The sequence below is a fragment of the Schistocerca cancellata genome, chromosome 6 (genome assembly GCF_023864275.1).
Source record: "Schistocerca cancellata isolate TAMUIC-IGC-003103 chromosome 6, iqSchCanc2.1, whole genome shotgun sequence".
Classification (NCBI taxonomy): Eukaryota; Metazoa; Arthropoda; class Insecta; order Orthoptera; family Acrididae; genus Schistocerca; species Schistocerca cancellata.
In genome coordinates, this window is record NC_064631.1 from 411,390,077 (window position 1) to 411,407,177 (window position 17,101).

The following is a 17,101-nucleotide window of genomic DNA, read 5'->3' on the forward strand; positions in this document are numbered from 1 at the left end:
ATGATAACATGACTCAAGCTTTTTTAAAAAAAAACTTTGAAAAACATAAAACAGGTGCATGTAGCTGAATATGGCTCAGCTAAAGCTTTATGCTTTAGTTACACGCCGATGTATGGAATACATGAAATGCTCACCTTTATGAGTGTAGCCGAGTGACTTCTGCAACGTGCTGAGATAAGTTACAAAACCTGTTCCAGTCATTAACGGTCAACTGCTGCATATTACATTGCGTTAAATCGCTGCACATAGAGATGGATACACCATGCGTCGACCTGAACTTGCTTCGTCCTAGCATGCCGCAGTATTGCCCTATAAATCATCAAATGATGCCGCATACACGGATCTATACTGTAGATTAATCCTCTGGAAGTAGTAGTCTGCAGAACTTGACCACCACATCTGACAGACTCGTGGCAACTCCACCCTAAATCGTTACTATACAACTTGCAGACATGCGATCTCACTGCGGCACCACTGAACACACGCCTACACTCGTAATATCAGTCTTAAGTCACTCAGGCTTGAGGATCTGACTGCAGGCCGAGATTGAAAGACATAGACGCCGCCTGTGAGGTGGAATCATAATATATTCTTAGCGCCACCTCCACGCCACCTAGAAGAACGCTGCAACGCATTTAGGCGGCGATAACGGTCAGAGCAGATCACAAACGATCTATCACACTGGAAACAGTACCGAAGTGAGTCAGCTGTGTTTTCCGATACATGGCTCACTGAACTTCTATTTATGATGAAAATATGTAACCGTTGCCTGGTTGATGCCTGGATGCTGTAGAGCTTTTTCGTGTATCTGGTGTTTGTGTATTTTATGTGCATCTGTGTATACTTCTGCTGTTAACAATACGTCGTTAGATCATATAGGGCTGCACACAACGTATTCACAACAACTTCTTATCACGGGCGAGTATTGATATTTTTGATATTTTTAATTCCTTCTATATTCAAGTGCCCGATAAATAAACCACCTTCGAATCTCGGTAAATACGTAAAATAAATTTGGAACAGATCAGTGTGAAGCACCGAAGAAAAATTACTTCAAGAATTACTTGTAAACCTTCTCCCATTTTTGTTTACGCCACTTAATATTGGATTAATTCGAATAAGAATCTACCGTCCTGAAAAAGGGCGCCCAACAATACAAATTACAACTCACGCTATGCCGCACGTTCGTACAAAAAAATTTTCACACATGCAGTAATGTTACTGAATTAAGTGGTTTGATTACAAATAACAGCATATATTTATGAGAAGTGCGTTACAAGATTCATATGTCTCTATTCGTGTCTCTCTTATATGAAGATCCGAACGAAAGTAAGATAACTCTGAAAACCTGTTTCTATTGTTTCATTATTCTATAACCACGGATTATTCTACAATATCCATACCTGCTCTTCACATACCGGGTGATCAAAAAGTCAGTATAAGTTAGAAAATTGAATAAATCACGAAATAATGTATATAGAGAGGTACAAATTGACACACATGCTTGGAATGACATGGGGTTTTATTAGAACCAAAAAAATACAAAAGTTCAAAAAATGTCCGACAAATGGCGCTTCATCTGATCAGAATAGCAATAAATAGCATAAAAAAGTAAGACAGAGCAAAGATGATATTCTTTACAGGAAATTCTCGATATGTCCACCACCATTCCTCAACAATAGCTGTAGTCGAGGAATAATGTTGTGAACAGCACTGTAAAGCATGTCCGGAGTTATGGTGAGTCATTGGCGTCGGATGATGTCTTTCAGCATCCCTAGAGATGTCGGTCGATCACGATACACTTGCGACTTCAGTTAACCCCAAAGGCAATAGTCTCACGGACTGAGGTCTGGGGACCTGGGAGGCCAAGCATGACGAAAGTGGCGGCTGAGCACACGATCATCACCAAACGACGCGTGCAAGTGATCTTCCACGCGTCTTGCAATACCTTTTTTTGTTCTAATAAAACCCCGTGTCATTCCATGCATGTGTGTCAATTTTTACCTGTCTATCTACATTATTCCGTGATTTATTAAGTTTTCAAATTTATGCTGACTTTTTGATCACCCGGTACATCCCAGTGAGATGACTGATATTTTTATGTCGTATTCTTTTGCACACAAAATAACAGTTCGTTTAAACATGTCATGTCAATCATAAATATTTCTCGTTCCCAGAGGACCAGTACAGAAAATGGAAGACAACAATATGTTACGATCTTGAACATGGCTGACATTCAGCAACCTTAAGTATTAACAAAGGATAAAAACAGCTATCTGACTGCACATATTTTACTACATTGACCTGGTTTGGATACCGACTGAGGGTATCAAAATAAGTTATATTTACGTATAGTTACCTTCTTTCTATATTAGCAACTTACAGACCAATGTACAAGTTGAAACAACCGCCACATCATAGAAAATAACCTACTAGCCTTTAGAAAAGATATTGCTGATGAACAAGTTCCTGATGCTTGAAATAGTAGTGAAATACAAACACTTTGAATTTAATGAAAAAACGAACCAACAACCTGACGGCCTTATAACGGGTAAACCTTTGGCAGACATTTTAGCAGACACTGTAACGCAGACACTTTCTAAGAATGTAAGAAGGCTCATGGTGCAGCCACAACGGCTGTACCAACCTGTCAACGTCACAAAACAAAATTAATTTGCTAATTTCAATCACAGATTCGAGCTACCTACAAAATTCCGAAATCATTGCCAATAATTTGAGACCAGTTACAATATTAATAAATAATTCATCAAACTAAATCAATCATTTTATTCCTTTAGATTAATTTTCCCCAGCCAATTAGAGTCACCGAGAGATTGTCTACATGGAGGACTATCAAATAGAGAGGACAGAGCAACTGTCGCATTCTCCCTTTGTTTAATGTAGAAAATGATCAAAATGGCGAATTTCCTTTACAGTTCTTGGCCGTTACACCTGAATGTTAGCTGAAGACAAAGGGCGGCGTAGGATTACGTCCTCCATAGTTTGGAGAATTCACACTCTGACAGGTGTCCCAACCTGAGAGTTCAAGAGCCAGCCGCCCAACCGGGTCGAAACTGCACCTACGGTTCGTTCCCTCCCTGTGTCACTTTGGTTGCTCGGACCTACTCGTTAACTATCGGAAGCACATTACGATTCGTTGCACGAATTTACAAATAGGACCTACAGCCATTCTCCAGGATCTTTCAGTCGCTCATCTCAGACGCCTTCACTTCGCGCGCTGTAGTACTGCGGAAGTTGCCGCAATTTTGTGATACCGTTGCTACCGCGCCATTTACATCGTTTGTAACGCGAGCACCCTGTATTGCTACCTCACAAAATGTGATGAGGTAATATTTTTCGTTCGGCCCCAGCGCCTGTTTTCGTAATTCGAATCTCACGGCTAGCATCTTATCAGTCTCTCATTTAAACATTCCTCGCTCTTTCTATAGGGGCTGGACTGATTTTCGTTTACCATAAGCAGATTTTTTATGTAGTTGCATTTATTATTCCTTGTCCTGAAGCAAGATGGGTTAGTGCCAAATCTCTCAGATTAGAGAGTACATAGAAATAACACAGCTGCCTCCCATTCGTGTGTTTTGCTGCTAAGTACGAGCATATTCCAAATTTATCTCATTACAGCCTGTAACTGTCCCATTGTTATTATATGAAGTTTCCAATGAGGCTGCCAAAGACCTGCCAAGAGAAGACATCCGACGCCTTTGGGATTCAGGGACAGCAGATAATCTGGCGAGTGTAACTTCTTCTCTGAAACGGAAAGGTGGCAGGCAGCAGAACATCACACTACTTCCCACGGGCCATACGAGCTACAGCATCTTCATTAATTCACTGTAGGAAACATTTTTCAATAATTATTCAGCTGCTAATCTAGTTATGTAGATGACATTTTGATCTTTTGCAGCGGACCTGTTTGAGATTTTTAATGAACTACATGAAATACCAATCTTCACCTGTGAATTGGAAAACTAGAATCCTCAATTTAATTATCTAGATCTTTCTCTACCTATAATTGACTACAAGATCTGTTTTGACATTTTTCGAAAAGAAAGTAGTACACACCAAATCTCACCCTGCACCTCAATATGTCCCCCAACTTCATAACAAATCCTTACTCTATTCAGCCTTTCATTGGACTGTTTCTTCACCTTTATCTACCAAAAATTTAAAGTTGGAATGAATTTAGTAAAAAAATAATTAATAATGGTTGTGAATTTTCCGTAGTCGATAATATTTAAAAGCAAAAACTAACAGCAGAGTTACTGTTTTAGGAATTATTGCTAATAATGAAAAAGATCAAAGCAAAAACAAAAATATCAAAACCCTACACGTGCACCATTTCCTACAGAATTCGCCGTCCGCTATTAAAAAGACATAGATGCAAATTTGCGTTTTCCACTAATAACAGTTTGCAGAAAAATCCAGTTAAAAGTCTTAAACTTCGGATACTGCTTTGCGTAATTCAAGGGTATATTAAACAATCTGTGACCAGTGACACTTGTCCAGGTTATTACACAGGAAGAGTCATTACTATCAAATATCAAGCCCATTTATTAGGAAGGAAGGCTACTAATATGCGTAATTCGTTCTTTGCTCACATTACGCTTATTATAGACCACAAACCGAAGGGGGTCGATGAAGTTACTTTCCTCCATAAAGAAAAGAAAGGTTATAGGCTTGTTATCCTTGAAGAACAAAAACTTTTTAAACATATGTCTGATAATAATTCTCTCGTTATTAATGAAGAACTACAGCTACGAAATGATACTTTCTTTAACGGTTTCAAACTGCTATTCGCAACTTTTTGACGTAATATAATTCTTTGGCTGAATGTCTTTACACCAGTTTGAAACATCGTTTGCCTCCTCTTTTAATTATTTTTATTGAGTTCCACAGTTGTTATTCCTATTATGTTGACTATGTTCATTTTGAGCACTTTAATGCTACCGGCCCCAGACAGGTGGCGTGTATCAAGGGCTGATTCATTTTGCAGCACTACCTATTTATTTAATTTATTATCTATTTTTACACTTCTGTTATTGAGCTTGGTGTCTTCCTACAACTATTTTCAGGTATAAAATAACAGTTTTCCTAATATGTGCCGTTCTATGCTTTTCCCATTCCATAGATGACTTGTACTGCGCTGTTTCCACGTAGCAGCGTAATCAGTTGACAAACGTTTCAGTCTGATATCAGTCCTAGCGGCACGCTTTGCTTGCGGTTTTAATGTTGGCGTTATAACATTTACTTATTTGACTTGAGTATTCCAGCTCATATGGTTTTATTTTCTCTCTATGCAGTGTGAACTTAAAGCAAATAATACGTGTCCTACACTCCATATAGCGGAGATGCTGTCGCAGATAGGCAAAACAAAAAGATTTTCATACTCAAAGTTCTCGGCCAATGGCCTTTATCAATTTGACAAAGGCCAATGACCGAAAGCCACTATATGATGAGTAGCAACTTCCCTTCTCATGATATTGTTACATTCCATCCTGGACTTTCTATTGTTTAATACCTGTTGTGTTATTAATGCTTCTAGTGCTACTGAAGGATTTTAATGTGGTTGTTATTCTCCAATGTAGGTTAAAAAATTTGTAGACCACTACAACTTATTTTGACGAAGGTACCATTAGTCACAATCGAGACTGGTCAATGCAATAAAATTTGTGCAACGGTTCGTTATTTTTAAACCAACAATATTTGCTCATGTTTTTGCGGAATTTCTCACACTCATCGAAAATGACTGATTTTTATACACAGAGGTCGTTGTCCGAATCCAATAACTAACGTTCACGTACTATTTCATGTAATGTGAGGTGTTAAACATAATCGCCAGTTACTTCATTTTGCGGGAATATAATGATGCTTACAATATTTTGTTAGTCAGTGTAATTCCAACCGAATTCAGATGATGATAAATTTCGGGAAGTCTGTAACATGTGGTGAAACCTACGACGCGAAAACGAGTGAATTTATGAAGTTCTATTTTAACGAAACGAATCTGAAATAACATAAGCAGAAGGAGGCTGTAGAAAAGTGACTTAATGCCTATTGTCTGCACAGATTAGTGCTATGGTGTGTTATGATTATTGCCTATTTTTTTGCTTCTCTTTAAGAAGTAACAGCCATTAAAAAACTTTTAGTTTTCTTCGATTATGGACAAGTGCTATCATTAATTTCGTATAACAGGCAGAGAACTAGCTTAAATACTTGAGGGGGTTTCGTAATATTTCAGTTTTCCATTTTTCTTCCCTGGCCTCCCACTGCTCCTATGCCACTTCTCCCCCCTCTGTTTTTCTCTTTTCTTCCTTCCTTTTCCACTCATCCAATCTGGCTGTATACTTATCCCTCCCATTTCTCCCTCCATCCTCCACCCAGCGGCCACCTATCTTAGAGCTGTGTTTTCCTTTAACTGCAATCCACCCATTTACTAACTAAAATAAAACAAAAATAATCGTGAACCATAAACAAAAATTGATAGCAGAACAGAGCAAATTGTTTCCGTGGCGAACAATATATTTATTTTATCACTACATTTCTATTCCATGTTCCTGTTTCTCGTTGATAATGATACGTTCATTTGCTAACCGGAAGTACATTTATTGTTAAAAAAGTAAGTCATTTGTACTTCCAATAACATAACAGGACTTTTTATTTGTTTCAGGCTCTGAAAAGTGAACGTCCAGTGAAGTGACTTGGGTAAGTACTGATAACTTGAAAAAGACACATCTTATTGTCCAGTGCAAATATTAGTACTGTTAAAGTTCTATTAATACCATACACAATCCTGTAATCATCTAATAAAGTCCAATGAATGCTGTACACAGTGATCAAGATTTCATCTTGTTCCACTTTCAAATGTTTCATAAAGAAATAATTTGTTGTGGACAGACTCAGTATCACAAAAGTTCGCTTTGCTAGGAAAGTGACTTCACTTTTAACTCAATTCCTTTGGCCCCTATGGGGGCATAGGGCATCCAGGAGAACTCGCCATCCGTCTCTGTCTTTTGCCATTTGCCTCAATTCTGCCCAGGTCTTACCAACTCTTTTTGCTTCCCCTTCCACTGTCCTCTTCCATGTGCCCCTTGGTCTTCCTGTCTTCCTTGTTCCCTGGGGATTCCATTCCAATGCTCTTTTCTCGATGGCTCCATCTGGTTTGGTTTGTTATCCGCCAGAGCTCCTCATTACATATTTTTTTTCTGGCCACCAGATATTCATGATGCGTCGAAGACATCTATTTATGAAGCTTTGTAACTGGGTTGTTATCTTTTTATCCATTTTCCAGCTTTCACTGGCGTACAGAAGGACAGCCTTCACATTTGTATTAAAAATACGGATTTTTGTTTTGTATGTGATATTTCAATTTTTCCATATTGGATACAATTGTATGACGGCAGCATTTGCCTTTTTAATGCGGTTTTTCACGTCATCTCCAGCTCCACCATCTTCCGCCACTATACTACCCAGATACAGGAATGAGTTGACAGTCTCCACTCGCTGATCACCTATTAACAGGGGCACCTCCATGTTCCCTGAATTTGCTCTCATTTCCTTTGTTTTGCCTGTATTTATCTTGAGGCCAGCAGTCTCTGCTTCTTCTTTCAGCAAGTTTAATTTAGGGGCTTGCGTATCAGTCAGCCTTGGAGCTAATAAAACTATGTCGTCTGCAAAATCCAAATCCTCCAGACGTTCGTGGATCCCCCACTGGATTCCTCGTCTCCTGCCTGCTGTGACTCTTCTCATAACAGAGTCTAGAATGAGTAGAAAAAGTGGTGACAAAATGCAACCCTGCCGGACTCCAGTTGTTACTTTTATGGACTCTCTCACATTTCCCTTGTGGAGTATGCAGCATTCGTAGCCACCATATAGATCTTTTATGATGTTTAAGATCTTCTGTGGTATGCCATACTTCCGCAACATCCGCCAGAGCACTTTATGTTTCACGGAATCGAAGGCCTTTTGAAAATCAATGAATGCCAGGTACATGGTTGCTTGGAAGTCTTTGCTTTGCTCTAAGATGATCCTAAGAGTGTTAATAAGATCAACACAGCTGCGTTGTGCCCTAAAACCGGCCTGTTCTGTTTAAAATAATTCTGGTGAGGACCTTACTGGGAACTGACAACAATGTAATACCACGCCAGTTGCTACAGTCTGACAAATTTCCCTTTTTTGGGAGCTTTACCACCAAGCCATTTTTCCACTCCTTTAGAGATTTCTCTTCAAGCCAAATATGCTTCAGAAAAGGATGGGGCATTTTAACAGTACTTTCAATATCGGCTTTTAAGACCTCTGGTGCTATGTTGTCTAGGCCTGGAGCCTTTGTATTTTTAGTGTTTTCAAGGCAATCCTAATTTCGTCCATTGTGGGGCACTGCAAATTTATATCTTGATCTTCTTCGACTTCCTCTGGAACATCTCTTACCTGTTCCTCTTGGTTGTCTTCACAATTTAACAGTTCCCTGAAGTGCTCCTCCCATCTCTGTAGCTGTGCCTGTTGAGTTGTAAGCATCAAACCATTCTTGTTCTTAATTGGTCCTTCATGTCTGAAGTTCTTCATTGACAACCGTTTGGTAATGTTGTAGATCTCTTTCATATTTCCTTGTCTTGCTGCCTCTTCTGCTAATTTTACTTGTTCGTCTATCCATTTCCTTTTATCTCGACGTAGCAATGTTTTCACTTTTTTGTTCGCCTCCACGTATTCTTTATGCGCTTCGCTCTTCTGCGCTCTTGTCTTACAAAAATTTAACTTAAGTTTTAGTTCTTTCCTGTGGCTGATTTCATTCCACGTAGCATCGGAGATCCATTTCTTCCTTTGATGTTCCTTAAATCCTAAGATTTTTTCTCCCACATCTAAATAACTGTTCTTGATTTTTTGCCAGCATGTTTCAATTCCCTCTTCCATAAAGTTTTCTTCAGAGAGGACCTGGAATCTGTTTTGTAGTTCAAGGGCAAATTTTTCTTTTATCTGTTGGTCTCTTAAACTTCCCACCTTTATTTTCTTGCGCCTATGATTGAGCTTGGTTCTATTTGCCACTATCTTCAGTCTCAATTCCGTCAAAACTAGGTGGTGGTCACTTCCAACGTCTGCCCCTCTTCTATTTCTGACATCTAACAGAGAGTGATGGAACTTGCGGCTTATGACTATGTGGTCTATTTGATTTTCGGTAACGTGGTCTGTAGAAACCCTTATTATCTTATTGCACTTACGATGTGGAAGCAATGTGCCTCCCATGACTAGGTCATGTTCAGCGCATGTGTCTATCAACAGTTCACCATTTACATTCCTGATCCCCATGCCATGCACGCCCATGATATGTTCAAGCCCTTCATTTTCTGAACCAGCTTTTGCGTTCAAGTCACCCATTAAAATTTTTATGTCCCTAGAATTTATTTGTCTAAGGACTCCATTAAGCTCTGTATAAAATGCATCTTTTAATTCTCCTTTAGCCATTTAAGTAGGTGCATAGCATTGAATTACAGTGAAATATCGTACATTTGTTTTAAAGCGTGTGGTTATTATCCGTTCTGAGACTGGTTTCTACTCCAGTAAGCTCTTCTTGCTGCTTTTAGATAGTAAGAGCCCTACACCATTCCTATGCACCGCGTCCTCACCTGTCTGACCCGCATACAGCAACACTCCACCATTTTGTGTTTGGAATTCCCCAGAATCTGGCCACCTTACTTCACTTACTCCCAATATATCTACTCGATAGTTCTCCATCTCTTTTTCAACTTGTCTTAGCCTTCCTGCCTCTCTCAACGTCCTTACATTCCAAAAACCGATAAGAGTTTTCCTTTTCAGGCCAAAGGTCATATCCTTAAGATCCACCCGGCTGTTTCTCCTTTTAGTTTCTGTGATATGTGTGTTTTGGTGGTGCGGGTTATCATCCCACAGCCCCCGAGTGTCCTGGTGGGGCTGCCACCTCATGGCCTGCACACCTGCCAAGGTTTTATTTTAGGGCCTTACCCCTTAGATAGCTTGTCTTCACCACGACTACAGAACGCTGTCCATCCCTTCGCAGTAAGGCCTATGTGCATCAACGTTTTCCTGGTTTCTAAGGATCTTCCACTGTCCACATTAGGGGACTGTGTCTGCTGCCACACAATCACAAGAAGGAAAAGGAAAGGAAGGGAATGTATAGGATGGGACAGAACAGAATAGGATAGGACAGGACACTAGACGGGACGTTGTGAGACACATTTTGTCTGGATCCTCTATGGAGACCTGTCCGGCTTGGGAGGCCCTGCCGGTAGTTACACCACCGCCGGCATAGCCCTCCACTTCATTGGATCACACAACTCCTCGCCCAAACGGACAGTGTTTCGCTAAGGCGGTGTCTCCTGAGGGGGCTAGGAAAGTAGAAGGGCATATAATCGGGAATATTAGTCTTAATTACAACGAGAACTAAAGTAACTACGGATTTAGCTATACACACCATGTAGATCACTAGCTGAAAACAATAAAATGATTTATATGAGCCGAAAATTCGACCATTAAGAAAAAAAAATAGCTTGAAGCAAATCTAGAGTTAATTCCATGTTTATGGGAACAGTAGCAAAGGTGGATAATGATTTTACGTCTATAACTTACCCTTCTCGCTAAGAAAGCAGATATTTGAAATATCTAGATATCTGTAATAGCTTAAACATTTAAAAATTGATCTAGACCATAAATTCTCTGAATGCTGAACACTGAAAAATGTGCAACAGACTAGTAACGAATCGTAAGATGTATTTCTTCCTTGAAGCCAGAGTAAGTCTACCTGAAAGTGAATGTACCAGATTTCATGCTCACCAGGAACACTTTCATAGTGAGCTACGTACCTTGTACATTTACTTTCAGCCTTCCTGTACTGGCCCTCACAGCGGCTGCTTGGTAGTTAGAAGGTGATCACTTCCAAGTGGTTGTGAGATTCCCACCACAGTTTCACTTTCCTCCAACTACAAAACCTTAGACTCTTAAGTGAAACCTACATATCACCTACACATTTTCTGAAACTCATTATTCTTAAATTTGAAAGATGGATGCTGTGATTAAGAACAAAAACTACAACTATAAATAGTGATAGTTGTTCCCTGAAGTCTTGAAGCTATGCGAAAAGTGTACTAGCTATAAAAGCAGACAAAAGTAATTCTGTAGTGCTAATGAATAAACACTAGTACATGTATAAAACAGAAGGACTGTTACAGAAAAATAATACTGAAGAGCTAAACTCTGATCCAACAGTTTAGGAGGAAAATTTTAAAATTGTTTTCCAAAATGAAGCTCCTTCAAATAATTGTTTACTTTCTGCCACTCTCTTATTGTGTCGATTGCCTACTATGATGATAAAGGTCAATTTTGTCAAAAATTTTGAATTTCTTTTTTAATGTTTCTGGGCCTCAAAATGTTAATCGAGCTACATGTGAAGCGATTTGAGTAATGATCTCGTGAAAGGCACCATTTCTCTGTAGCTTATAAGAATGTTATCAAATATCCAGTCGATAAATGCAGGCTTGAATTCAGAAAACAACCGATTGCACAAACTTTTCTACATACTGAATGGCTATAATTAAATTGAAGCTACACACGGCGGTCCAGTGTCGGCTGTAACTAATGTACAGCAGAAAACTTGGTAGACATGCTACTACGATAATGCGGATCCGATTTCCGCTGTAAAAGAATAGTTCAAATTTTGGCCACTAGGCGCAGATTTGGCACTCCGTAGCGTCAGTGAGGCTATGATATCCACGCTGCCATTTGACAAGCCACAATGTGAGTGGAAGGTATGTCCATCGAGAAGAGAGACTGTGTACTTTTAGTAAAACAGTTTTATGTGACGACATTGCTGCATTGGGAGAGTATCACCGATGAAAGGCCTGAGAAGAAGCTCGATATCATTAAATGCTTTAAAACAGTTTGTCATGAGCTTCGTGGTGCACCTGGAAAAGTATGGCGTCCTAATACAGCAGAAGTTTTTGATGAAGTTGTTGTTGAGGCAGCTGACCATGCACATGTGCCCTGGGTAGTGCTAATACTCGTGCTGTATCACGAGAACTGTCCGTCCCGTGGCCAACAATGTGGCAAGTTTTGCGATCTATTTTACACTGTTACCAGTACAAGATCCAGAAGTTGCAGCAACTGAAAGCTCTTAATCCCCTGCAACGTTCTGAATTTGCTCTTTGGTTTGCTGCGTGGTCGGAGGCGTCTGGTCACGGTCCGCGGGGCTTCCCCCGTCGGAAGTTCGAGTCCTCCCTCGGGCATGGCTGTGTTCGTGTGTGTGTGTGTGTGTGTGTGTGTGTGTGTGTGTGTGTGTGTGTGTCGTACTTACCGTAAGTTAGTTTAAGTTAGATTAAGTGGTGTGTAAGGTTAGCGACCGATGACCTCAGCAGTTTGGTCCTATAAGACCTGCCCACAAATTTCCATTGCTCTTCGGTTTCTGGCGTAGACTGAGGTTGATGACCTGTGACCGGGCAATACTCTGCGGAGTGACGAGACAAATTTTACTGGACAGAGTCCAGTGAATACACAGAACTGGAAAATTTTGGACAATGTTAAACCGCGCGTTGCGCATGAAGAACCATTGTACCAACTGTATGTGACTGTGTAGAATGGATTCAGTAGAACCTGTTGTCTCAGTACGTTTTTCTTTGGAGTACATGCCAAGAGGGCCTGTGAAGTTTTCGAGACTCCTTGTACATAATGTGATTGCTGCTTTGGAAGAACGCAACTGTTTGGAGGCCACCTTCCACGAATGTGTTATCTCCAAAGGTTTTCTCGATGCGTGTCCTGCAAAATCACTTGCTCTAAACACATGTGACTTGATTCTTACCAGGGGCACGTTCGGTCTCTTCTTTATCTAAGGTCAGCATACAGGAAAACGCTGCTCAGATTCCAACAAAAGTGCTGCGAGCAACTGTAGATCACTTCGTTTTGCGGATTTTGCATCTTATTGACGTCTCCGGTGCTCGTATTGAATAAATTGTCTAAGCGGCAGTAAATAGTAAAATTAGCATTATTTCTTTCACAGTTGTTTGACCTCTACCTGTTCGCGTTTCGTTCCCATTCCATAACTTGTGGAAACATTTCTGTATGTTTTTCATACATTCACAGAGCCAAGTTTGTCTGGTGGCCAAAACTGGGACTAAAGTTTTCCAGTCTAAATCGGTTCCGCATTAATGCATTAGAATATGTACCGAGTTTCGCTGCCTTACAATAATTATAGTTCACACTGGACCTAAAAACTTCTCTTCTCCCCAAGCCTATTCAATACTTCCTCATTAGTTATGTGATCTACCCATCTAATCTTCAGCATTCTTCTGTAGCACTACATTTCAAAAGCTTCTATTCTCTTCTTGTCCAAACTATTTATCGTCCATGTTTCACTTCCACACTCCATACAAATACTTTCAGAAATGACTTCCTGACACTTATATCTGTACTCGATCTTAACAAATTTCTCTTCTTCAAAAACGCTTTCTTTGCCATTGCCAGTCTACATTTTATATCCTCTCTACTTCGACCATCATCAGTTATTTTGCTCCCCAAATAGCAAAATTCCTTTACTACTTTAAGTATATTTCCTAATCTAATCCCCTCAGCATCACCCGAGTTAATTCGACTACATTCCATTATTCTCGTTTTGCTTTTGTTGATGTTCATCTTATACCCTCCTTTCAAGACACTATCCATTCCATTCAACTGCTCTTCCAAGTCCTTTGCTGTCTCTGACAGAATTACAATGTCATCGGCGAACCTCAAAGTTTTTATTTCTTCTCCATGGACTTTAATACCTACTCCGAATTTTTCTTGTGTTTCCTTTACTGCTTGCTCAATATACAGATTGAATAACATCGGGGAGAGGCTACAACCCTGTCTCACTCCATTCCCAACCACTGCTTCCCTTTCATGCCCCTCGACTGTTATAACTGCCATGTGGTTACTGCACAAATTGTAAATAGCCTTTCGCTCCTTGTATTGTACCCCTGCCACCTTCAGGATTTGAAAGAGAGTATTCCATTCAACATTGTCTAAAGCTTTCTCTAGGTCTACAAATGCTAGAAATGTAGGTTTGTCTTACCTTAATTTATTTTCTAAGTCGTAGGGTCAGTATTGCCGCACGTGTTCCAACATTTCTACGGAATCCAAACTGATCTTCCCCCAGGTCGGCTCTCCCAGTTTTTTCCATTTGTCTGTAAAGAATTCGCGTTATTATTTTGCAGCCGTGACTTATAAAACTTATAGTTCGGTAATTTTCACATTTGTCAACACCTGCTTTCTTTGGGAATGGAATTATTATATTCCTCTTGAAGTCTGAGGGTATTTCGTCAGTTTCATACATCTTGGTCACCAGATGGTAGAGTTTCTTCAGAACGGGCTCTCCCAAGGTTGTCAGTAGTTCTACTGGAATGTTGTCTACTCCCGGTGCCTTGTTTCGACTCAGGTCTTTCAGTGCTCTGTCAAACTCTTCACGCAGTATCGTATCTCCCATTTCGTCTTCATCTACATCCTCTTCCATTTCCATAATATTGTCCTCAAGTACATCGCCCTTGTATAGACCCTCTATATAGTCCTTCCACCTTTCTGCTTTCCCTTCTTTGCTTAGAAATGGGATTCCATCTGAGCTTTTGATATTCATACGGCATATGTATGATCCCTTAATCGGGCAGATAGGTTAGAAAATTTAAAAATGGAAAAGGATAGGTTAAAGTTAGATATAGTGGGAATTAGTGAAGTTCGGTGGAAGGAGTAACAAGACATTTGGTCAGGTGAATACAGTGTTATAAATACAAAATCAAATAGGGGTAATGCAGGAGTAGGTTTAATAATAATAGGAAAATAGGAATGCGGGTAAGCTACTACAAACAGCATAGTGAACGCATTATTGTGGCAAAATTATTAATCACGTTAATAACTGTAGGACACACTGATATTGAAACATGTTTCATTTATGTTGAAAAATGGAATAAACTATTTTTTAATATTTTTTCCTTGGCTAAATCTTTCTGCTCAGGCATGAGATCTTTGATTATTATTAGCATTTACCCACACATGCGGGAGATAATTATTTCTTACCACTTTTTTTATAAAGCATTGTAGTCCGAGTCGTGGCTCTGGATCTCGGCCGTTGAACTGAAAATGAAAATCTTAAAACTATGTCTTCTGCTGTTGCGTTTGTCGGCTCTGGAAATAATGCTTATTATAATTTACGCTGGCGAATTATTCGCTTTCAGCTAATTTTACAAATTAAGATTGCCACGTAATGAAGTCTATGGCTGCAGCGGCGGCTGCAATTGTTGCGCTGAAAATTACTTGAAATACAGATACTTAAAGGAAGCTCACCTCTTACAAATAAAAGTGAATATTAACATGAAACTAATATATTATCAAAGTTAGATTACAATTGATCTTACATTCAACAGAACACGCCAGTACTGTATGTCCGACTTGTCGCACCGAAGACAAAAAATGACTCTGAGCACTATGGGACTCAACTGCAGAGGTCATTAGTCCCCTAGAACTTAGAACTAGTTAAACCTAACTAACCTAAGGACATCACAAACATCCATGCCCGAGGCAGGATTCGAACCTGCGACCGTAGCGGTCTTGCGGTTCCAGACTGTAGCGCCTTTTAACCGCACGGCCACTTCGGCCGGCCTCGCACCGAAGACAAGAGATTAGATTAGATTAGATTAGATTAGATTTACTTTCATTCCAATTGATCCGTAGTGAGGAGGTCCTCCAGGATGTGAAACATGTCAGAAAAACAACAATACATGACAAATATTTACAACTAAAACAAATAAGCTAATGTACCATTCCACAGGTCCCAAGTGGAATGATCATCATTTTTTAATGAACACTAAGAGTCATTTTACAAATACTAATGCACTGAATTTAAAATAAAAATGTTTTTTATTTATTTATAAGGTAATAAACATGTAATACAACTACTGAAATACTTATTTACAATGAACACATTACTGCACTGAAATGGTGCAGAAGTTAGATTATACTTACACACAACCACACACACACACACAGACACACACACACAAATTTTCAGTGAACACATTACTGCACTGAAATTGTGCAGAACTTATGTTGTACTTATATACAAATCAGTTGGTTTTACTAAGAAATTCATCAATGGAGTAGAAGGAGTTGGCCACCAATAAATCCTTTAGGCTTCTCTTAAACTGAATTTCATTGGTTGTTAAGCTTTTTATGGCTGCTGGCAAGTTATTGAAAATGTGTGTGCCTGAATAATGCACACCTTTTTGTACAAGACTAAGTGACTTTAAATCCTTGTGAAGGTTATTCTTATTTCTAGTATTTATTCCATGAATTGAGCTGTTGGTTTGAAAAAGTTTGAAAAAGTGATATATTTTTAATGACAAATTTCATTAAGGAATATATATATTGGGAAGCTGTAGTTAGTATCCCTAGTTCCCTAAACAGGCTTCTGCAGGATGTTCTTGAGTTCACACCACATATAATTCTTACTGCACGTTTTTGTGCCCGAAAAACTTTAGCTTGGCTTGATGAATTACCCCAAAAAATAATCCCATATGACATTATGGAATGAAAGTAAGCATAGTATGCCAGCTTTTTCATTTTTATATCCCCTATGTCTGACAAAATTCGCATTGCAAACAGAGATTTGTTAAGACGCTTCAGCAGTTCTGTGGTGTGCTCCTCCCAGTTGAATTTATTATCAAGCTGTAATCCCAAGAATTTAACACTGTCCACTTCTTCTATCTTCTTGTCATCGTATGTTAGACATATACTCTTGCGACACCCCTTACAAGTTCTGAACTGCATGTAGTGTGGTTTTTCAGAGTTTAGTGACAAAGAATTGGCAGAATTTAACACTGTCCACTTCTTCTATCTTCTTGTCATCGTATGTTAGACATATACTCTTGCGACACCCCTTACAAGTTCTGAACTGCATGTAGTGTGGTTTTTCAGAGTTTAGTGACAAAGAATTGGCTAGGAACCAGTGATTAATGTCCACAAATATTTTATTGGCTGATATTTCTAAGACTACACTTGATTTGCTATTTATTGCAATGTTTGTATCATCGGCAAACAAAACAAACTT

The 17,101-nt window shown here is 39.4% G+C and overlaps 1 long non-coding RNA gene across 1 annotated transcript in view; it reads left to right on the forward strand.

Annotated features, from left to right (window-relative positions):
• The window catches only part of LOC126191125 (uncharacterized), a 1,376,329-nt gene that overhangs the window by 208,930 nt on the left and 1,150,298 nt on the right, over positions 1-17,101 (forward strand). The window contains exon 2 of the long non-coding RNA XR_007538319.1: positions 6,683-6,717. This is a non-coding gene — a long non-coding RNA (uncharacterized LOC126191125). The remainder of the gene's footprint in view (positions 1-6,682; positions 6,718-17,101) is intronic.